At 52.3% G+C, this 22,441-nt stretch overlaps 1 protein-coding gene across 1 annotated transcript in view; it reads left to right on the top strand.

The window, feature by feature from the left end:
• Positions 1–22,441, top strand: part of LGR6 (leucine rich repeat containing G protein-coupled receptor 6) — a 169,280-nt gene that overhangs the window by 600 nt on the left and 146,239 nt on the right. The gene's annotated exons all lie outside the window — the stretch shown is intronic.

Raw genomic sequence — 22,441 nt, 5'->3', positions numbered from 1 at the left:
CGATTTTGATTGTCTGAGCACATAATGGAGTGTTTTTACACAGCAATTAGCGCGAACTGCTCTGGGATCCTTCTGTCAAGCATTTCAATAGCTGCAATAACTCAGAGCTTTGCGGGGTTCGGGTTGTGCTGGCCACCAGCAGTGTCCGAGCTGCCTTTTTAAAATGAGTATTAAAGGAAGAGGTCTGGGGGGTTGGTAAATGTTGTGGTGATTTATGTATTAATTTTATTGAGGAATTATTGATTATCTGAATGTTTCGTGCCCCGAAGGGTTAATTGACAGAGACTGCTGCGTTCATTTCTAGTCCCGAGGTAGTCTCGGTGCAATCATTCTGGTGATGGCTAAGGATCCTGATAAACGGCAGTCGAAAATCTCAGGGTTTAACCGGGAGAGGAAACATCCCTCTCAGGGGGACAGGTTATCCCTGATGCTTTCTGAGCTCGTACCCAGCGCTGCAGCCGCGGCTCTTTGGCAGCGGGCTGGGCAGGAGCGCGGCATTCTCGGCTCGGAATGCTGCCAGGGCAGTGCCAGGGGAAGCCGTGTGTGCCCTCAGGGAGCGCCGGCAGCCGCAGGCAGTGCTGGGCATGGATGTTCATGCTGTGCTCACTGCTGGGGTGGCACACAGACCATGGGGGTGCTTTTCCCCAAGAGACGCAGGTGCTCAGCTGTCAGAGCAGAGCACCCAAACCCGCCCAGGAGGGGATTTTGCACAGCCAGGTGGAAGCTGCGGGTGCTGGGTGAGAGCTGCTGGGTGCCAGTGCTGGGTGAGAGCTGCTGGGTGCCGGTGGTGGGTGCCAGTGCTGGGTGCCAGTGCAAGGTGAGAGCTGTTCTGTTCCTCCCGCTCGCCTGAGGAGCGCAGTCTTGTGCAGCCACTGGATGGCCCGAGCTGTGCTGGGTTAGCTGGGAGGGAAATAAGGCAGGAGAAGGACGATGCTCGCTGGAGACCATGAAAGATGAGAGAAATGTGTCATGCAGGCTGTATTTCCCCCGGGAGAGGGAACCACTAGTGGCATGAGGTGTGACTGCACAGAACTGTCCCCCGGGCTGGTTTGGAACCGGCTGCCCACGAGTGAGAAGTCACAGGCAAATGTGGGAGAATGCAGAACCTTGCCCACTCCTGTGGGGACAGGGGCAGCCCCCATCGGGCACCCCCTTCACCCTCAGGTGCCGCAGGATGGCACAGGATGGCACAGGATGGCACAGGATGGCACCCCGTTCACCCTGGGGTGCCACAAGATGGGGCACGCGTTGGTGCCACTCCTCAGAGAAGGTGCTGCAGGTCATCCCCACGGGGCTGTCCCTTGGGCTGGGAGCTGCACAGCTGTCCCATGAGCCCAGGGACATTCCGGTGTTCCCGGAGCTCAGTGCCGCCGTCACCCTGCCCACGGTGGCTGCAGCAGGGACACGGAGCGCTGGGACACGGAGCGCTGGGACACGGATCCCCGTGCATGGACCGGGGGGATGCTCGGAGGTGCTGCCGGCCCGGAGCGGTGCAGCGGGGCGCTGTCACAAATGCTGGATTTCAGCGGGGCTGGACCCTCGGGACAGCGTGGGGCACCCCGCACTTCGGGATGCTGCCGGTGCGGACCCTTGGCCGCGGCCCCGTTCCCATGGGCTGTACCGGCCCCGCTCCCCCATGGGCTGTACCGGACCCGCTCTCTCCGTGTCTGTACCGGCCCCATTCCCGGTGTCTGTACCGCTCCCGGCGTCTGTCCCGGCCCCGCTCTCCGTGTTTCTCCCGTGTCTGGCCCGGCCCCGTTCCCTCATGGGTTGTCCCGGCTCCGTTCCCGTGTCTCTCCCGGCCCTGTTCCCGTGTCAGTCCTGGCCCCGCTCCCCGTGTCCGCACCGGTCCCATTCCCGGTGTCCCGGCCCCATTCCCCGTGTCTGTCCTGGCCCCGTTTCCCGCGTCTGTCCCGGTGGTGTCGGGGGTGCCTCAGTGTTCCTCCTTCCTCTTTGGGGAAAACCGACCCGTCTGGTGCTTCCCCGCTAACCCTGCCAGGGAGGGAGAGCACCGAACGGATGTGGTGGAGGTGGAGAGTCGGGACGGGCTGGGAATGACTGGAGCAGCCCTGGAGAGCTGGGTTCCTCCCTGCTGCTGTCACTACTGGCAGCGAGTTGTGTGACATCAGCTCCCCAGGTACAGGTGGGGAGTTTGTCATAGCAAATCAGCATAAATTTTGTAGGAAGTGTGGATATTGGAGTGAGATCTGAGCTCTTTGTGGAAATACAGGCTTGAACTCCCCATTCAGATATGTAAAGAAATGCTGGAGTGCTTGGAGAGCCACGAGGGCTGAAGAGGAAGCCCTGGAAGGGCAGCAGGAGCACGGAGCTGGTGGGCAGCGGCTCACAAACCTTTCCAGCTCCTTTGCTCCGTGCCCTGTGCTGTCAGCAAGCCACTGGCACTGTGAGAGCAGCATTTCCTCCGGAGCAAAAGAGAGGATCAGTAATCACCCTTGATTAGACACTGCCTCACACTAATGAGCTGGTGTCCCTGCCCCGTCCTGCCGGTGCCACCTCCCCCTGTGCTGTGTTCCTGCAAGAATCCCATTCTTGCTCTCTCCTGCACCTCTCTGAACATGACCCCGATCCCATCCAGCCCAAACCAGGTGTTTTCAGTGTGAAAATTCCATGGCTGATGAAATTGCAGCTGTGGTCCAGGAGAGGGGAGAGATTTCCCCTTTAGCTGAGGTGTCCTGTGTCACCTACCCCATCTCTGTCCCTCAGTGTGTGTCAGAGCTGCTCTGGGGCTGCAGCACAGGGGGCTGGAGCTTCTGGGGCTCCCTGGAGAGGACTGCAGCAAGCTGGGGGTGCAGGAGAGTGGAGCTGCATTGGGGAAGGGTCCTGTGCAGCAGAGAGGCCACTGCACTAAAGGGCTCACAGGAGGATGGGGAAATGGGAAAAACTTCTCTGTGCTTACAATATTGTCATAGGGATCCCTGTCACCACTGCACACCCTGCACGTGAGCTGGAGGAGCAGCCCCACCTCAGATTGCTCAGGGAATCACAGGGGCTGATGCAGTCCCCATGGCTGTCACCAGGAAGGTGCCTGCATTGGGTGCAGGTGCTCACGGCAGCCCCTGCCCCAGGAGGGGTGAGGAGCAGCTAATGAGAAAGGAAAAGTGGCAATGATGCAAAATGAACAAGCAAAAATAAAACACCAGCCAAGGGTCTTCTAACGTGAGGCAGCTGGAAATTAACTGTTCCTCCTAGTCACATGGGAATATTTAACATTCAAAATAGGTTCAAAAGCAAAAAAAAGTTAAAATTTACAGAGTGGACTCTTTAAAAGTTAACATCCAAGAGGAAAATAAAATCAGAAATATTTCACCTGCTCTGTAACAATTTATAATCCTGACCCCCTCAGTCCCATGTACCTGGCTACCAGCCCCTGCAAGGGGGACAGGTGGCAATGCTGGGGTGTAGAAAGGATCTCAATTTGCTGAGGCTGCTCCTTTTTCACAAAGAACCAAAAGACACCGTGTTGGTTGTGCCTGCCAGTCCCCCTGGGGATGTGCTGGCCTGTCCAGCTGTCACTGCAGGAAAGAAAGGGAGAATCTGTCTCAGCAGAGAGCACCTTGGGATGGAAAGGCAGCACCAGTGGTGCCATGGCCACGTGTGGACATCAGCTGCTCAGGGAGCACAAACACCCACACCCTGCACAGGTCTAGAGGGATGGGACAGGTTCTTATACCCAGCCACATACATGGGGAGGTACTGGATGGATTGCCCAGATATCCTGGGCTGGAAGACACTTCTGGAGGTCTCTTATCCACATTCTAATGGGTCCATCTTGTGAGGCTGGTCAGGATCTTGTTCAGCTGGCAAACCTACTGAATAATCTTAGGAATATCTCTAAGACTCCCTCACCTTTTTCTCATTCTTTACCATCCCATCTATCCTAATATCAAATTGCAAATCCCTATGGTTCTTTTGTGCCCATTACCTCTCATCCTTCCCCTGCAGATCTTGGCTCCATCTTCTCTACACCCCTTCCAGTCAATAGTTAAAGAGAGCAGTAACACTCTAACTATTGCTCCTGGTTTTGTGAGGACTGATCAAATCTCTCGGTGTGAGCAGTGTGTGGGACAGAGTGGGGCAGAGTGGGGATGTCTTGGCTTGGAAAGCCAGGAGTCTGCTAAGGAAGGTAGAAGCCTCCTCTGAAATGGAAAATGGAAAATGCAAACCCCCTCCCTCTGAATTGTTATCAATTTTAAATTAAGGGGCTCACAGGCAAAAATATGGGAGCAGGAAATAACAGTTCTTTAGTAGGGAAGAAAATAAAAGGATAAAATAAACAATGCAGTAAATCAAAACAACACTGCCAGAGTCAGAACCCAACCTGACACCCTGTGGGTCAGGCTGTTGGCAGCAGTCCCATTGGAATTGTGGCTCAGCCCTCCTGCAGTGTCAGGGCTGGTTCTGCTGGAGCAGGGATCCTGGAGAAAGGTGCAGTCTCTGCCTCTGAAGATCCAGGGGAAGAAGAGGCAGCTGCTGTTTCTCTGGGCAATCCAGTGCAGAAGCTGTGCTGGTGTTCCAGAATCTCCAGATTATATCTGGGTAGGAATGCTTGGCTCCTCCCTCTGGGCTCCCATCTCCCAGTGGGATGCTGTAGCTCTTATCAGCCATGCAGGACATTCAGTAGCTGTTATCAGCAGATAATCACTATTATAATATAATATTATCTCTCCCTGGAGGGAGGAGTGATTGTGGAAGAGATAAGGAAAACTACCCACTGAACAGAAACCAGCTGCCATAAAATGGCACATGGAATCCAATCTGCTTGGCAATCCAGGACAGGGGAGCACAGCCCTGTAGCAGAGGGGAAGCAGATAGTGCAGGGGGAGAAATGAGGGGCATCTCATCTCAAACCTGGAGGGTGCCACACACCAGAAGCCCCATGGCTCAAAGCTCAGCTGGAGGAGCCATCCCCCCCTTCCTGGGGTCTCAGGTTTCCTCAGCTCCACGGAAGGGTCAGGCAGTTCTGCTGCTCTGTGCCCATCCCCAGAAACACCAGTGCCTGCTGTGATCCTGGCCCTGCGCACCTTGCTGTGGAGGCAGGCACAGCCTGCAGAGCTTTCTGTGTCCTGGGAAACCAGCAGGGACCTGGGGCAGGACACAGCTGATGGGGCTGCCAGACTGGGGCAGGACACAGCTGATGGGGCTGGCAGATGTGGGGCAGGATACAGCTGATGGGGCTGCCAGGCTGGGGCAGGACACAGCTGATGGGGCTGGCAGACTGGGGCAGGACACAGCTGATGGGGCTGCCAGGCTGCTGCTGCCACACCTGGAGCTGGGGGAGGGAAAAGCAGCAGGTCCTGGCTGCTCCCAGACATCACCACGCTTCTTGTGGTGCTCCTCACTCCCCACACTCTTTTACCTTGAGGAGAATGGGACCAGGAGCCTTCAGAGCTGTTCTGACCTTGCAGAGACATTTTGAGACCCTGTCTGGAATTTAGCATCTCCCTGCGAGTCTGGGGCCCTGCTTCACCCTCTGAGAGCATCTCCTCTGAGCTGCCATCTGGAATCAGGTGCCCCAGAGCCCTGACAGGGATGTGCAGGAGACAGGGATGCTTTGAAGCTGAGAAACACTTCCCGTGTCATACAGTGCTGGGTCCAGCACAGGGAAAGGTGCCTTTTTCTTGATATTTGCATTTCCCAAAGGGCCACAGAGCAGCAGGTGAGTGAGGCAGCAGGATTGCAGGCTCACACACAGCTGGTGCCTGCAGCAGCACAGCAGCAGAGCTGAAGGAGCCCCCCCCAGCCCAAGCCCCTCCCCATGTGCAACATCTGCTCCTTGCAGCCCCCTCTGTGGTAGGGGCAGCCACCAGAGACCCCCAGCATGGGGAGCACCCAGGAGCTGCCCCAGGAGCTGGCACAGCAGGATGTGGGGCTCCCCTGGGGAAGCCTGGGCAGGCAGGACAGCCCTGGAGGGTGTTGGGGCCGAAGGGGTGATTAAACCTCCCTGGGGTTCCCTGCAGGGGTGACAGGGACCCCTGTGTGCCTTTGGGACACTCACACACCCTAGGGAGAAAGAGGGAGCAGCCAAAATGCAGAGAGCACAAAATCCCAACACAAAGTGTAAATTAAATCCTTCCTGGGGCCAGTGCTGCCCTCCTGCCCCAGGTGATTGTGTACAGACCAGTGAGCCACCATCCTGTGCCCGATGCTTGCCCAGTGCCAGGGCCTATCTACAGCTCCTTCTTCATGCCAAGGTCACCACAGGAGCCCCAGGTTGCAGCAGGACCCATCCAAACACACCACGGAGGTGCAGACTCACTCCCAGACCCTCCCACTTCTCAGGCCACAATGCAGCCCAGGACTAACAAATGCTGCTACAACTGGCACCAGACTGGGGCTGCTCTCTGCCTGACTGTCTTCTTGCTGGCACACTGATAGGAAGAACCATTCCTGCCCTGTTGTGTCAGTTTGAAAAGACAGGTGTCTGCTAAGGAGGGCAGGAGCCTCCCTTGAAATGGAAAATGTAAACCCCCTGCCTCCAAATTATTATAATTTGGAAATTAAGGGTCTCTCAGGCAAAGAAAATGGAATAGGAATTACAGTTCTTTATTAGAGAGGAAAATAAAAAAGATTTTAAAATTAAGTAAAAAAACACTGCCAGAGTCAGACCATGCCCTGCCCCCTGTGTGTCAGGGTGGTGTCCCAGCCCCATCCCATGGGGGCTCAGCCCTCCTGCAGTGCCAGCTGTGGCTCTGCTGCAGCAGGGATCCTGCACAAGGGGGGAGTTTTCCTCTGCAGCTCCAGGGCTGCTGCAGATGGGCCTGGGCTCCCTCTGGCAATGCAGGGCAGCACAAAGCTGCTCCTCTGGCAATGCAGTGGGCAAAGGCTGCTGTGCTGTGCCAGGCCCAGATTGGATCCAGGGAGGAATGCTTGGCTCCTGCCCTGGGCGGAGCATCTCCCCATGGGATGGTGGGATTGGATCAGCCCTGCAGGGACACTCAGTGGCCATGGACAGCAGATTATTAATAATTAATAGCCCATTAACAGAGGATATTTCCTGGAGGGAGGATTGGCTGTGGGAGAGATAAAGAAAACTGCCCCATGAACAGAAGGGAATGGCCCCAGCTTTGACAGATGGTGATAGGATTCACACTTATCTTGCAATCCAGGATGCCTGTACTGTCCAAAGCCCACAATCTCCTCCCTGGGAATGCCTGGGAGAAAGGAAACCAAAACAGGAATGATGGGAAATGTTTATGGGCTTGGGGTTGTGGATGAAGGAGATAAAGCTAGTGAGGGGCACTTGAAGAGCTGGGCTCTGCACACTGCAGTGCATTCACAGGTTTATATGCACCATTTATCAGCTTTGAGGAGGTTTTTTTCCCCACACCTGAAATATCAAGACTAAGAAGGGTTTCCTGCCTTCAGGGATTTGGGTTCCTTCAAAGGGACTCTACAGAGTCCATCTGCTGATTCCATACAGGCACTCCAAGGGACACAGGTGTGCTCTGCATCCTTGCCAGCAGCAGCCCAAAGACTTTAGGGGCAGGCAAGGATTCAACTCCCTTTGCCCAGCACCTCAGTCACAGCCTCAGGCTCTCCTGTGGGTGACAGTGGCTTTTTGCTGTGAGTGCCCCAAGGGTGAGCATCTCTCCCAGCACTGCTGCCAATGGCACTTTGGGACACCCAAATGGGCTGGTCCAAACCAAGGACTGACTTCAGGGAGAGCTGCTGGCACTGAATCCAGGGCTCTGGCTGGTGTTTCCCTCTGGAGCATGGAGATGGGCACTAACCACAAACAGGAATTCCTGTCCTGTTCTCCCCAGCCTGCAAGGAGGAGAAAACCAAACTGAGAAAATCTGGGACCAGGCACAGCTTGTGAGAGAACCTGAACAGCACCAAGGGAACAGCACAGCTCCTCAGCAAGTGATTCCAAATGTTCTTTTGTGTCCTCTGGGCAAGGTGGAGCTCCTGGGCCAGCAGGAGCTGAAATGCCCTGGTCCCCTGGCAGTGCTCAGTGTGTCTTCATCCCTGCACTGAGGATGATGAGCATGATTCTGCAGATGCTTTGTGGCTGTGTGTCTGGACCCCAGGCTCAGGGCAGTGCAAAGACGCCAAACTCCTCAGCAAGCAGACAAAATAGTGGTGAGGGAGCCCAGCTCAGGAGGGCTGGTGGGAGTGAGGGGTGGGTGGGAGTGCTCAGAGCAAAGCCAGAATTGCAGGACCATTAATCACAGAGCACCAGAACAGTCTGGGTTGGAAGGGACCTCAAAGATCATCTCATTCCATCTTCCACCATCCAACCTGACCCCAAACACTTCCAGGGATGGGGCAGCTACAGCTCCTTTGGGCACCCTGTGCCAAGGCCTCCCCCAGCCCTCACAGGGAAGACTTTCTTATGAACATAAAATCTAAAGGTGCCCTCTGTCTGTGGGAAGCCATTCTCCCTTATCCTGTCACTATCTGCCCATGTAAAAGTTGCTCTCCCTCTTTTCTTTAGGCCCCTTTAGGCACTGGAAGGGGCTCTGAGGTCTCCCCAGAGCTGCTTTTCTCCAGGCCGAGCCCCAGAGCTCTCAGCATGCCTTAATAGTGAAGTCAGTCCTGGAGCAGCCTGAGAAGCATGTTTGGTGGGATGGTTTTCCAAGCAATATCTCATTTAATTGAAAAGGAAAAGCTTAATGAAAATGGACAGTGTTCATGGGGCTGTAAATGGTAGAAATGTAGTAACAAGTTCAGTCAGGAGAGATGTTTTCATTTCATGGTGTCTTTCTAAAAAAGAGTTTCCATTTACATATTTTCACCTGCTGGTATTACATTTACCCATAGGCCATTTAATATTCACATTGCAGGACTTCAAGACTACCAAATCAAAACATTTTGCTGTTTTTAAAACACAGGGTTGTTTTTTTTTTTTTTTGTCCTATGCTAAATATTGACATGCTGGCTCTTTGTTCTAGGCCCAAGGGAAAGGAAGTTCAGAAGTCTCTGAATTTCCAATGAGTTTCATGACATCTCTTCCAATTTCCTCCTGCTGCTTCATCTCCCAGGCCCCTTTTCTGCCACAGGCTCTGCTCCCTTCTGCTCTGGATGCCACGAGGTTTGAGTCCAGCAGTGTTCCCTTTACCTGGCTGCTGTTTGCCCAGTGTGGGTAGGGTCAGGATTATTGGGATGCTGGGGAGGAAACTGGTCCACGAACAAGGGGTGTGTCACAGACATCTTTTATGGAAAATCCTTTCCTTAGGACTTTTCCTCCTGAGAAGCTGAGAGACCTCAGGAACAAAACGTAAACAACGGTTATCTGCTGCTGTGGAATGCAACAGGTGCATCTGTGATTGGTCTCATGTGGTTGTGTCTAATTAATGGTCAATCACAGTCAGCTGGCTCAGACTCTCTGAGACACAAGCTTTTGTTATCATTCCATTCTTTTGCTATTCTCAACTAGCCTTCTGATGAAATTCTTTCTTCTATTGTTTTAGTATAGTTTTAATATATATCATAAAATAATAAATCAAGCCTTCTGAAACAAGGAGTCAGATCCTCATCTCTTCCCTCATCCTCAGACCCCTGTGAACACGGGCACAGGGATGCATCCCTCAAGTCCTTCCAGCTACAACAGGCAGTGCTGCAGGTGACAATGCAGGTGACAATGCAGGTGACAAGGGCTGTGCCTACAGTGCCATCACACCTGAGACCTCCCCAGGATCCCAGTTCCAAAGCAAAGAGGCTTCTCTTGCAGTGCTGGTTGAAGAGGTGATGAGCCTCTGGATGTGGGCAGATCTCTGACTCTTGATGGGGACACTTTCAGATACCACAGAATTCTGGAATCTCCTGAGCCAATGAATAGGACAAATAGGAGGTTGGCAATGATTAGGATGAATATGGCAATCAGGAAGAGTAGTAGGTAGGTGAAAAATTTTGTAATATAAGAGTCTGAGGCCATATATCATGTTGCAAATTGTAGGATAGATCATGGTATCAACAGTGCAATGGGGAAGAAGGTAAGGGACTAGAAGTCTATTTTTAGCCTGATGGGGATTTTGAAGTTTATAATGAATTTTCATTCTCAGAAGGAGGTGAGTCTCCAGAGTGGATGTAGATTGCTATTTGGATTAGGCTGATCAAGAATGGAGGGACCCACGAGAGTGGCTGAATTCAACTTCTGAATGAGGAGAGATGCAGGATGGCTCTGCCCCATCCCAAAGCTAGCTGCCAGTGCCCAGGTCACCCTGGGATGGAGGAGTCGGGGATGAATGGAGAAGCCAGGGGATGGAGGAACCGGGGGATGGAAGAGCCGGGGATGGAGGAGCTGAGGGATGGAGGAGCCGGGGATGGAGAAGCTGAGGGATGGAGGAGCCGGGGATGGATGAACCGGGGGACGGATGAACCGGGGATGGAGGGATGGAGGAGCCGGGGATGGAGGAACCCCGGATGGAGAAGCTGAGGGATGGAGGAGCCGGGGGATGGAGGCATGGGAAAGCCGGGGGATGGAAGGACCTGTAGCTGTCCGGCCCCAAGCCGGGGGCTCCAGCCCGCCCAGCCCCATGCCACTCTTCCTCTCCTGCACCGCCCGCTCCCCTCAAGGTCCTTGCAGCTCAAAGCCTCCCTCGCTCCCCTCAGTCCCTGCCCGCCCCTCGGGCTAAGCGATGTGCCACAGCCTCCCCTCTCTCCCGCCCTTTCTTGAAGAATAACCTCATAAATCTGCCCGGGGCAACGCAAACACTGAGCTCATGGCCCTTAGATGTGTGTGGGAGGAGCTCTCGCCGGCGATTAAAGCAGTTGAAGGTTTGCTTTGAAAAGCGCTTTGATTCTGCTGGGGGCTCCGGTGCCAAAGGCAGCGCTGGGGCTGCGAACGCCGCTCCCCCCCCGCACCTGCCTGGGTCAGGGAGCAGCGGCGGCCCGGGGCAGGAACGGGGGGGACCGGGAGCACAGGGACCCCTCGGGGAGCACAGGGACCCCTCTGAGAATGGGGGAGCCCAGGGACCCCTCTGGGAATAGGGAGAGCCCAAGGACCCCTCGGGGAACAGGGAGAGCGCAGGGACCCCTCTGGGGTGCAGGGAGAGCCCAGGGACCACTCTAGGGAGCAGGGGGAGCAGAGCATTCCCGGCTCAGCACCGGGAGCCCAGGGACCCCTCTGGGGAGCCCAGGGGCCCCTCTGGGAGTGGGGGGAGCCCAGGGACTCCTCTGGGGAGCTGAGAGACCCCTGTGGGGTGCAGCGGGAGCAGAGCACTCCTGGAGCCCAGGGATCCCTCTGGGAACAGATGCATCCTCTGCCCACGGCAGGGCAGTGCCCGGGACACGCACACCCAGCCGGGGTGTGGAATGGCTCCCTGCCTCTGGAACTCGCTGCTGCTCCTCAGGTCCTGCCCCAGGGGCTGGGCTGGGCTCAGGGACGGGGTCCTGCCCCTGGGACAGGGACCAAAGGGACAGGAGAGGAGTCAGGACAGGGATCAGCAAGCAGCGCTCTGAAAAGGGGTGGGAAGGGAGAGGGCAGGGCTGGGAGGGGATGGCATGAGTTTGGTAGGAGCAGGAAAGACAGCAGGAAAGGTTTTTGTGAGGAGCAGCAGGACCAAGGACAAACGTCCTGCCAGGCTGCAGCCCGTGGGGAGGCAGGAGCTGTGCCAGAACGCAGAGCAGGGGCAGGATCCAGGGAAGCTCAAGTGATGCCTCCAGTCCTGCAGGGAATCATCAAGGACCCAAAAAGAGCTCATGTAAAACCATTCCCAGCTGCAGCAGGCTTTGCTGTCAGGGATGAAGGAGGGCAGCTCCCAATCTCCTCCCCTCCATGGATGGACAGGTCTCTCAGGCTATCCACAGCCCTCTGTCTCCCTTTGCCTTGTTTGCAGCCTTCCTGTGGCAGTTTCAAGGCCTTTGAAGGATTTGCAAATGAAAAGCAGTGCCCATGGGAGTGGAGCAGTGGAACACACCTGTAAGGGCAGGACATGCTCTAGGGACAGGCTGTCTGTTCTGGTGAGCAGCCACAGGCCCCACTACAAAGAGAGCCCGGGAGACAGGATGGTTTCCAGCTCTGAACATCCCCGTGGGGCTCCAATTAGGAGCATTCCCTTGCTTCAAAGGGAGGGTGAAGCCCAAGCACCACGTGTCATCCCATCAGATGTGCCACGGTGGGAACCACAGGGCTGCAAGGGAGCAGAAATTTGGCAGGGAGGCCAGGGACAGGCAGGCATGGTGCTGCCCTACACCCAGGCTGAAAGGTTTGCTGAGGTGACACTGAGCCCTGAAGGCCATTTGGGACATTCCCCCTTGTCTTGGTTTAGAAAGACAGGAGTCTGCTAAGGAAGGCAGAAGCCTCCCCTGAAATGGAGAATGTAAACCCTCCCCACCCCTCTGAATTGCTATAAATTTTAGATTAAGGGGCTCTCAGGCAAAAATATGGGAGCAGGAAATAACAGTTCTTTAATAAGGAAGGAAAAAAAATAAAAGGATAAAATAAACAATGCAGTACACTAGAACAACACTGACAGAGTCAGAACACAGCCTGACACCCTGTGGGTCAGGCTGTTGGCAGCAGTCCCATTGGAATTGTGGCTCAGCCCTCCTGCAGTGTCAGGGCTGGTTCTGCTGGAGCAGGGATCCTGGAGAAAGGTGCAGTCTCTGCCTCTGAAGATCCAGGGGAAGAAGAGGCAGCTGCTGTTCCTCTGGGCAATCCAGTGCAGAAGCTGTGCTGGTGTTCCAGAATCTCCAGATTATATCTGGGTAGGAATGCTTGGCTCCTCCCTCTGGGCTCCCATCTCCCAATGGGATGCTGTAGTTCTTATCAGCCATGCAGTGACATCCAATAGCTGTTATCAGCAATGTCCCATCCTGAGGGAGGAGTGATTGTGGCCACTCAGAGAGAGATAAGGCAAACTGCCCACTTGACAGAAGATAATCTGCCACACAGATGGTAACAGAATACACCTTGCCTTGCAGTTTGGAACTCCCCTGCCTGTGCCACCTCCCAGTGCTGACTGTGCCAGCATGGAGAATGGGGTCTGTGGCAGTGTGACATGTGGCAGCACAGGGATCTCAGGGACCTGCAGGGTCAGAAGGCACAAGTCACCTCCCCAGGGATGTCACCTGATGTGGGGATGGCTCTGGGTATAATTGTGTCTTGAAATTTCAAGAGAAGTCACAATTGTGGGTATTTCTCAGCCTCAGTAAAGCAAATATTCATCTTTGCATGAAACCTGCAGGAAAGACATTTGCACCTTTAGATAGAAAGTCATCTTCTGTCTTTCCCTGAGGATGCAAGAAAAAATTCTAGTCACAGGAAACAATCTCTGCAGTTCTGCTTTGTCCCTGGTTCTGCGTCCCTGAAAGTGTCCCCCTGCACCAGCCCCTCAGGGCTTGGGGGCTGAGAAAGGAAACAGCCATGTGAGCATTTCATCTTGGAATGACAGAATGGGTTGGAAAGAAATGGAATGCTCATCCTGTTCCACCTGCCTGCCATGGCAGGGACACCTTCCACTATCCCAGGTTGCTCCCAGCCTTGTGCAGTCTGGTCTTGGACACTTCAGGGATCCAGGGGCACCCACAGCTGCTCTGGGCACCCTCACAGGGAACAATACCTTCCCAATATCCCAATATCTCTGGCAGTGGGAAGCCATTCCCCCTTGTCCTATCATTCCAGGCCCTTGTCCCCAGTCCCTCTCCATCTCCCTTGGAGCCCCTGTAGGCACTGAAGGGTCTCTGAGCTGTCTCTGGAGCCTTCTCCAGGTGAACACCCCCAGTTCCCCAGCCTGGCTGCAGAGCAGGGGGCTCCAGCCCTGTCAGCAGCTCTCAGAGCCTCCCCTGCCCTCCCCAGCAGCTCTGGCTCGCCCTGGCTCAGGCACAGCCAGGAATTCTGTGCTGCTCGTGCTCAGCTGGCTGCTCCCAGGGAAGGACGAGATGCAGATCCACAGAGCTGCTCTCTGGATCTCTTCTTCTGGGCACAGGGCTGGCAGTGGTCAGATCATCCCAAAACTGGAAGGTCCCCTCATCTACCACAGGACAGAGATGCACCTTTAGGCTCAGGTGTGTGAGCAAAGGCAGCACAGCCAGGACAGGACTCTGATCAGAGGTGCAGGTGAGGTTTGAGTGCTGCCCTGATTTCCTGTGGCAGTGTGCTCCATGGATTGATGAGGTCCTGTTGCACAGATGTGTTTGATGGTGCTCCCTGTGTGTCACTATAGGACATGAAATAACATAATGCACACACACTGTTGTTTTCAAGGTAAAAAGGGACGTTTGTTTTCTGACTCTAACATTTATAGATTTCTAAAAGTGACAGTAGATTAGAAAGTGAAGGTGCTGCCTCTCCAGTGACATTGAACAAAAGCCAGGACAAGACCCTGATCAGAGGTGCAGGTGAGTTTTGTGTGCTGCCCTGATTTGCTGTGGCAGTGTGCTCCATGGATTGATGAGGTCCTGTTGCACAGGGATGTTTGATGTGTGCCCTGGTGCTCCATGTGTGTCACTATAGGACACAAAATAATGCACACATTATTGTGTTTGTTGTTTTCAAGGTAAAAAGGGAAGTTTAATTTCTGTCTCTAACATTTATAGATTTCTAAAAGTGACAGTAGGTTAGAAAGTGAAAGTGCTACCTCTCCAATGACATTAAACAAACAGTCTATCAAATTTCTCTTCTTTCATAAAAGAATACAAAACAATAAGTTATTTACAGAAAGTTTGTTACAAAAATGTAAACATCAGAAAGCTTAAAAAATCTTTAAGAATTAAAGCAATGCCTGTGGGGCTTTCTAGAGCATGGAGCAGCCCTCCTTTACCTGCTGAGTGTAACTTCTCTGCAGCTCAGGGCCAGGCAGCAGGTTCCTGTGCTGCAGGTTGTGTTTGCAGCTGCTCCTGTGCAGGGAAGTGCCTGCCAGTTCAGGCATTGTTGTGCTTTCATGTGGTGTAAGACAGCAGAAGATTTATTAGTGACAAAAGCATGAATGCTGGAAGCTGTGATTTATTGAAGAAGGGGGAGAGGAAATGCGCAGCAGCCCATGCTGGTTAGTGTGGTGTGTCTGAGGTGAGCTGTGAAAACCGCCCTGCTCCTCCATGGAGAGCTCTGGGGAGACTGTGGGGTGCACACAGTCCCCTTCAGGGGAGATCTAACAGCTCACAGATACTCTGGGGAAAGGGTTTCTCCTGGTGAATGTCAGAACTCAGTGCATCCCTCTGGGTGTCCAGAGTTCCCCAGGACCCCGCTGTGGGGCTCTGAGACCCTGGCACACAGCCCAGAGCACCTGGGGATTTGATTTTGCCCCCTGGAGCAAGTTACCAGCTTTGTATGAGGACCTGAAAGTCACAGAAGTTTGAACAGTATAATAATAAAATGATCACAGGGTGAAAATGTAGATGTTAGGATTTTTTGTATGGGGGTTTTGGGGACAAGATGGAAGAACCTGGGCGTGTCCAGCCTTTCTTCTTCCTCTTATTGGTCTCCATTTTCTGCAGTGATGTTGGCACTTTGGGATTGGTTTAGAGTAGGAGCTCACTGTCTAACATAGATGATAGGTATTGGGAATTCAGTGTAAATATGTTATATGTAGTTTGTAGTATAAAAGGACAACACAGAGTGCCTGTGGCTGCCCTGCTGAGCAGATCTCGGCTGGGCAGAAAGAAAATTTTATAGATAAGAATTAATAAACAACCTCAAGACTGAAAAGTGAGGAGTCCAGACTTGTTCTTCAGTTGCACGGGCCGAAGCAGAGACACCCTGCACATCTCAGGGCAGCAATTAACAACCAAAATCCGAGAGATGAAGGTACACAAGGACTCAGAACTTTGGAGACAGGTGTCCCACAAGCTTGTGTGATACAGCTGGGAGACACAAAGGACAGTGCAGCATGAGGAACAGGTCTCCAGCTCTGTCCCAGCCTTGTGGTTGACCCCAAAGCCTTTTTCTTTTCCTGTGCCTCAGTCTCCCCATCTTTAAAGCACTACCAACAACTCCTTCCCAATGTGATTTGAAATCAATTGCTCTAACCAGTGCTCTGGAAAAGTTGGAGACTCTCTCCACTTTCCAGCCACATGTCCAGACCTCTCAAGCTAAAATACATTTTAGAAGTTTATTAAAAAGTTCTTGAGCTTTCCATTTGTTCAGCCACAACACCAAGAGAAAAGCAGCACTGAACTCTCAGATTCAGTGGCTCCTTTCATGTGCACTGACCTCATCACTGACGGAGCAGCCACAAGTCAGAGCAGCTGCTCAGAAACTCCTCACAGCCAAGGCAGCAGCTCAGAGCAGGGAGAGCAGCTCTCAGAGACGCTGTAAAGCCCAGTTCTGTTTTCTGTAGGAAGCTCCTTTATTGCAGCACAATTCCTCCTGAATGGATGGGGTAAATAGCAGCTGGTGCAGCTCTTTGCTAAGGAGGGAAAAGGCTGGCTTGGGTTAAACAAGTAGGGATGTTCTCTTCAGGTTTCCCAAGCAATTAAAACTAAACCAAACCAAAACACAGCAAGTTTTCTCTGAATCTCCCCAAACCATTTTGCTTTGACCCAAACCAGAGTACTTTTCTTTTTTGAGTCATCTTTGAACCCTTTAAAAAAAAAAGTCTTACAATGAAAAATGCCACCATTTCTCAGAGCCTCACTGATTTTTTTAGTGGAACACAATTTTTCTGTGAACTTACTTTTGACCAAAGTGCTGTGGGCTCTGCCTTTGCTGGAAGTCACAGTCATCCAGATGAGCTTGTGCTGTCATTTGCTTTTCCTTTCAACAACTTTTCTGTCTTTTCCCCTCCCACTGCACAGACACAAAGGTCCCATGGGAGCATCACCCTCATCCCAGGGCTGTGCTGAGTTCCCAGGGACACTAAAGAGGGGCTGGGAGAGGGAAGGGAAGAACCCATGAAGGCTCTTTTTAGCTTCAGAGAGCTCCTCTGACTACCTCTGGCTACTGCCAAGGCACCTTTGAAACACCTTTGAAACATCTCCAGCATGTTGGGCACCATGACTGGGCTGCAGGGGAAATCCACATTCCCTTTGAAGTCTGGATACTTGAACAGTCTTAGAATTATAGGGCTGTAATGTGCAGGAATGTGTGGGGCTGTAATTGTGACTTAGATCCTTGGATGAAAGGTGCTATGTACATACAAAAGGTATTATCATTATTGCTACTATTATTACGATTATTATTACTATTATTATTGCTATTATTATTATTATAGGCCTGCAATATGTGGATTGGAGATGAAAGTAGCACCAAAAGATCCTGAAATACAAGATGTGTCTTAAGGAAATTTCAGCTTGGAGTTGGGTTTTGTCTACACAGGAAAAGTGGAGCTGACTGGCTCTGCTGCACTGACAGCTCTGGGATGTGATGGAAGAACTCCTGTATGCAGCCATAATCCCCAAATGTGAGTTCCTCTGGCCTTTGGAAGGGTGTCTTCAGTAGGAGCAAATCCAGAGCAGTTTTAGCATAAAAAGTGAAATCAGACATTTTCAGCATTCTTTACAAGACACCCTGATTGCTCTGTAGACATCACAAAATCAGTCCCTGGTGTTTGGGGCATTCGCTGTGAGGAGTTTGGGAGCTGTTGTCCTCACAGGCCTCAGTGTCAGCTCCTTATCTTCTTCTCTGCCTCTGTCAGGGTCAGGATTGAAAGCACTCAGGACACTATTTTGTGTTTGGGCTCAAATGTTTATTATTTCTTATCTATATAACAGTCCCACAAGTTGTGAGTTCTACGGCATTCTACTAACACGCTACAGAACGGCTAACTATCTTTCTCTACAAGGTCTTTTAAGGAAAAAATGTCCAATTAAGAAATGACACCTAAATTATTTTTACTTTTAACCCAGTAACTAATCACCCAAAATTGGCAATGCAGGCTTTTCTGTCCAATTACATAATACCACTCAAACCCATGGAGAAGAAGGTGAAGAAGGATCAGCCACCACCCTAAAACCTCCATCTTGCCTTATATATATTACTATAATTTAAAACCTTAAACTAAGCTTTCCACCCTGTGATATTACATACCTCTATTCAAACTCCACACTCACAATCCCAGTTCTATCAATCAATTTTGGGAGCCTTCTCCATAGCCTCAGGTCAAATGCAGTGTTCTCTTGGGGGTCAGTGTCTGCCAGCAGAGAAAGTTTAAAATTCTCAGTGACCAGGGTTGAACAGCTCAGAGGCCGCAGTGGAGGCTGGGGCAGCTCCTGGTGTCGCTGGGTGTGGAGAGAGCTCCTGTGCCCTGCTCCTCCTGCAGTGCAGCAGGGCTGGGCCCAGAGCCGTGTCCTGCCCTCTCCAGCCTCTTCCAGCACTCACTGCCAGGGCAGCCTGGATGCAGCACATGGAGAATCCCAGAATCACAACGTTGGAAGAGACTTTCAGGATCATTGAGTCCAACCCAGCCCCAACACCTCAACTCAACCCTGGCACCCAGCGCCACATCCAGGCTTTGTTAAACACCCCCAGGGATGGGGACTGCGCCACCTCCCTGGGCAGCCATTCCAGAACTTTATCACTCTTTCCATGCAAAACCTTTTCCTGATTTCCAACCTGTATTTCCCTTGGTGCAGCTTGAGGCTGTGTGCTCTGGTTGTGTCAGTGCTGCTGCAGAAAGAGCCCAGCCCCAGCTGAGCACAGGCACCTTTCAGGAGCTGTGCAGGGTGATGAGGGCAGCCCTGAGTCTCCTTTTCTCCAGGCTGAGCACCCCCAGCTCCCTCAGGGGCTGCTCACAGGGTTTGTGTTCCCAGCCCCTCTCCAGCCTCTGGACGTACTCAAGTGTCCCAATGTCCTTCCCAAGCTGAGGGGCCAGAACTGGACACAGCACTCCAGGTGTGCCCTCACCAGTGCTGAGTAGAGAGGGAGAATGACCTCCCTGCTCCTGCTGGCCACACCATTCCTGATCCAGGACCAGCTCCATCCTTAATGCACCGTGGATCTGCACAGCCTTCGCCATCAACTGCTTTTTGGTCCTGCCCCATTCTCATTAACAGGGGCCATAAGTGAGGCCAGGCACTGGAGGGGACTCCCCGGGACAACCTTGTGGGGATTCTCTCCTGTCACAGGCTCTGCAGAGCATCAGGTTTCACTTTCTACCTGAACCACAATACCTGACTCACACTGGGGAGCGGGGGAGGATGAGTCAGGTCCATCCACAGCAGTTTTTCCATGGCTAAACTCCCACAAGAGCGACCTGGCTCCTCGCAGGAAGAGTAGCACCAAAAGATCCTGAAATACAAAATGTGTCTTAAAGAAATTTCAGCTTGGAGTTGGGTTTTGTCTACCCAGGAAAAGTGGAGCTGACTGGCTCTGCTGCACTGACAGCTCTGGGGTTTGATGGAAGAGCTGGGTCGTGGGGGTCCAGCAGTACCAGGGAGCAGATTATCATGGCAACAGTCCCCTGAATGGGGAATAATTGCCATTATTCATGCTAATGAGTCATAAGCATTGACTCCATGATTGCAGAAGGCTGATCAATTGCTTTATTAAGCTATACTATATTATATTATACTATTAAGAAGAACTCTTGTATGCAGGCATGATTCCCAAATCCAAGTTCCTCTGGCCTTTGGAAGGGTGAGATGGATAAACCCAGGGAACCCTCCTCACAGGAGGTTCAGCCCTGCAGCCCTTCCCAATCTCAGTGACCAGCAGAGCTTTTCCAGCAGCTCCAGGAGCACTGGTGCCTCCAGGGGCTCTGGCAGCAGTGGGTGCTGGGCAGGGGAGATCCTCACCAGGCACTGGACAGCAGAGGAAAGGCTGTTCCCTGTGTGTGGGTCTTGGGTTTTGTGTTGCTGAAATGGCTCCTGAGGTATTGAAGTCTTTTTTTCCCAGCCCTACAACCAAAGAAGTCAAGATTCCTCGGTTCTGCTTTTCAAGGTTTATTTTCCCTTATCCATTCCATTCTTTCTCTGACCTGCTGAGATCTGTCCAGCAGGTTGGGTTGTGGCACAGTGACTGCCCTTGGAGTGGTGTTAGTTTTTCATAATAAGATCTACATGTACTTTATTTACAATAATTTTCCAATGCCTATCACTTATGTTAAACAGTCTGTCTCTACTCTAAACCAATCCAGAAGTGTCACCATCACTGCAGAAAATGGAGGACAACAAGAAGAAGGACAGGACATGCCCATGCTCCTCCATCTTGCCTCTTGAACCCCCCTTCTAAATCCCCAAAATTCTACTTTTTCACCCTGTGACAAATTAACTATTATTTTCTTCAAACTCTTGTGGCTTGTAAATCTTCACACAAAGTTGGTAATTGTTTCCATGGGCTAAAATTGAATGCTCAGGTGTCTTTGACTCCATGCCAAGGTCTCCAAGCCTCTTGCAGGGTCTTGAGCCATCCAGGGCAGCCAGAGGAATGTCCTGGGTTCCAACACATGGGGACACCCCCCCAAGGATAACACAAAGCAAGAACTCTGATGCCTTGTGGCTTCATGGTGACACCACAGAGTCTGCCAGCTCTCTGCTCAGGAGCAGAGGTGGCTGAGAGGAGCCAGCTCCCAGCATCCCTGACACAGCCTGGCCTCCCGAGGGGCTCCAGCACTGCCAGACCACGGCTGGGCTCGGCTGGAGAGCCCCTCAGCCCAAATCCCTGCAGGCATCTCCTGGTGAGGAATGCAGCTGGGATCCATCTCCCACCTTGGGCTGCGAGCCCCAGTGAGCAACGAGTGCCAAACAGTAATCCCGTCTCGTGATTTTGGTTGATAATTGCTGCCCCAAGATGTGCAGGATGTCTCTGCTTCGGCCCACGCATCCAAAGAACGAGTCTGGACTCCTCACTTTTCGATCTTAAAGTTGTTTATTAATTCTTGTCTATAAAATTTTCTTTCTGCCCAGCCGAGATCTGCTCAGCAGGGCAGCCACAGGCACTCTGTGTTGTCCTTTGATACTATAAACTACATATAACATATTTACACTTAATTCCCAATACCCATCACCTATGTTAGACAGTGCACTTCTACTCCAAACCAATCCCAAAGTGCCAACATCACTGCAGAAAATGGAGACCAAGAAGAAGAAGAAGAAAGGCTGGACACGCCCAAGTTCCTCCATCTTGTCCCCATAACCCCCATACCAAAAACCCCAAAATCTATATCTTCACCCTGCAAATATTCTGTTATTACACCATTCAAACCTGTGTGATTTTCAGGTCCTCATACAAAGCTGGTAATTTGCTCCAGGGGTCAAAATCAAATCCCCAGGTGCTCTGGGCTCTGTGCCAGGGTCTCTGAGCCCCCCAGTGGGGTCCTCAGCAACTCTGGACACCCAGAGGGATGCACTGAGTTCTGACAATCCCGATTCCCTGCTGGGCTGATTCGCCCCCAAGCAGGCAGCACAGGCTGGACAGCTCAGTCCTTCACAGGCACAGAGTGTCCGAATACCCAGGCCGCTCTCAGCCCCTGGCTACCTTAGCAAGCATAATGGATATCAGCTCTTTAGTGATTATCAGCTCTCTTATGATTTCAGCTCTTTGCTTGCTAAGGCGCCCAGGCAAGTCGGGAAGCAGACGTGAGACAGGAGAGGAAAACGTCCTGGTGGTTCCACAGCAATAGTTTTATTGAGGAGTCTGTGAACGGTTCCAGCAACAGCTCTTCTAACCAGAATGGGCTAAAACAGCCCCTTTTTACAGGGTATAAGGGGATCCAAACTTGTCCAATAGTAGGGGTTAACGGAAAACGACCTATGAGGTTACAGAGATAAGCTGGGGTCTGAAAGGCAGAAGACAGGAGCTTATTTTGCTATTTCATCATAACTTGGCAATTCCCATCTTTAAGCCTCAGCCCTCCATGGGGTCATAGCAAGCTCAGAGCCTGCTACCAAACAGCACGGAGCTGCTCCCTGCTCTGCTGTCCCAGACTCTGTGCCTGTAAATCATGGCTGGTTTTGGGAGGCAGGGCTGTGAGGCTGCCTGGCCACAGAGATCCAGGCTGTTCTGGCTGAGGTGCTGGCAGGAGCAGCAGCTCCCCAGGGAAGGGCTCAGAAATGCCTGGATTGTCAGCACTGGCACCACAAGGGACGTCTGCCCGCGTCAGAGGGGAGGAGTGACAGCATCCTGTCTGCCATGTGTCCCCACAACCAGGATGCATCCTCTGGGTTGGAGCCTCGGCTTCTTCTGGCTGAACTTCACAGCTGCTGTTTTTGAAATGTCCTCTTGAGAAGGCCAGAAGTCCAAAAGGCATTTTTCAAAAGCTTTCAGCCATAATGTTTCTTTTTGGGAAGTCTTTGGTCTGAACACAGATAATTATCGGCCAAAAATTGCTGAAAACCACCAGCAATTTTCAGTTCTGATAAAAATGCTATTCTCCATTTTACAGTGTCAACAACTGTTTTTTGCTCCCTGTTCATCACATTTCCTGCAAGAGGAGTCAAATACCTCCAGGCAGCTCTCCCTGGGATCCCAGCAGTTTATCCATCTCTGTCACCCAGCATAGTCCCTTTCCAGGACTGTTTCTGTTGCCTCCAGAGATGCAGAATGCTGCTCTGGCCCAGGGTCTGAGCTCTGTGTGGATGGCAATGACATTTATGGAACTGG

Source organism: Zonotrichia albicollis, chromosome 28 (genome assembly GCF_047830755.1).
Source record: "Zonotrichia albicollis isolate bZonAlb1 chromosome 28, bZonAlb1.hap1, whole genome shotgun sequence".
Classification (NCBI taxonomy): domain Eukaryota; kingdom Metazoa; phylum Chordata; class Aves; order Passeriformes; family Passerellidae; genus Zonotrichia; species Zonotrichia albicollis.
The sequence above is the reverse complement of the archived record's forward strand: the minus strand, read 5'-3'. Positions and strand labels throughout refer to the sequence as shown.